Consider the following 1,593-nt stretch of genomic DNA (forward strand, 5'->3'; position numbering starts at 1 on the left):
TTGGGATCGAGTCATTAAAGTACTGTACATGCAGACATTGGCTTAGAGAGGAATAGCAGGCTGCCTATCCCACATTAAAATCTGTGTAAACCTTCCAGTTAAAAGAGGGCTGTTGTTGGTTACACGGAGCTTGATTAATTTAACTTTTTTTTTTTTTACTGTCCAAAGGGAATAGGTCTTCGTAAGTTGATTTTTTTTCTTATGAAATTCAGGATGTCGTTTACAGGAACCTTTGTAAATAATGATTCCGCGTCCTGGCTTATGAGCGTTATGTCGTTCACTTAAATATTTAATTTATAGAATTTCTGAATAGAGACCTCTGCGTGTTTTATAAACTACCTAGGAAATGTGTCAGCAAACCTGCTAAGTTTCTGATAGAGTAAAAATGAACGAGACTGGATTTCACAAAACTGGGAGTCAGAGAATGTTTTTCTTATGGGTTATGGCGAGTACGTGGAAATATGGCAGAGTTGTTGACGAATCCAGGTAAAAAAGTCACAGAAAAAAGTCATGCTCAGGGCACCGATGCTGACCGAGTAGGACTTCCCCTAACTACTGAACAAGATAATCACGACGATAAAAACTATTGACCGGAGATCGTTGAGGATATGGAATCGACAGTCACAAAATTTATAGTTGTTAGGCAACTATCCATAGCAAATCAACCTTTGAATTACCTTATAACTACTGAATGTTCATTTTAAGATTGATATCTCACTTCTGCTTAATTAATCTTGACTATTTTAATATTCATTGTATATATGAAGAAGTATGTTTGGAAACATGCGAAAGCTCATGTTATTGTTACATTTACATATGTATATACAGCTATGGATTTCGTAATCACCATATAATCTTTAATATTTTACCATTGCATACCACTAGAGCCTTCTGAATGAATATACTCGTCTTAAGCCGAGGAAGAAATACCAATGAGGTTTATGCCCTGGGGAGGGGAAAGCCAACGGCTGGTGGCTCTATGCCCAAGGAGATGAACACCCATGTGGATTATGACCACACCCAGATCGGTTTTCCTTATCCAGGATTTTGAAAAGAAGATTGAATGTAGAAGTGAGAAAACATGAAAAAAGTCAGAGAAACAACAAGAAACCAGCATTACAAGAACTGATAGAAAACCCCAGAATAAATGGCAAAAGCAACACGTGTCGGGATCTAACAATAACAAAGGCTGTGTATATAACAACCAAGCCGACGCTGTACGTCCAAACGGAAGGAGTTAAGGCAAGGCCTCCCCACCAAGTGCCTGAGGGGAAGAACACAAGGTCAAGGTCACTCCCATAACAATCCCCAACCGAATACTTCAGAAGAAATCAATAAATTTTTCACACCCACAAGAACAAGAAACAATGGAATTGCATTATGTAAATATAATGTACATAATTAACCACCCCCTAAGTAACTAGGCATTGTAAATATAAATAATAACCCCAAATCCCTCCCCAGTCACATTCCCATCATACGCATACACACACAAATATACTGTATATAACACATTTTCCCACCTTTGTAATCTGCATTATGTTTATATACTAAAAGGTCCTTCTGTAAATTCAATTCTACGAACTTTTTTAT

Source organism: Macrobrachium rosenbergii, chromosome 30, assembly GCF_040412425.1.
Source record: "Macrobrachium rosenbergii isolate ZJJX-2024 chromosome 30, ASM4041242v1, whole genome shotgun sequence".
Classification (NCBI taxonomy): Eukaryota; Metazoa; Arthropoda; class Malacostraca; order Decapoda; family Palaemonidae; genus Macrobrachium; species Macrobrachium rosenbergii.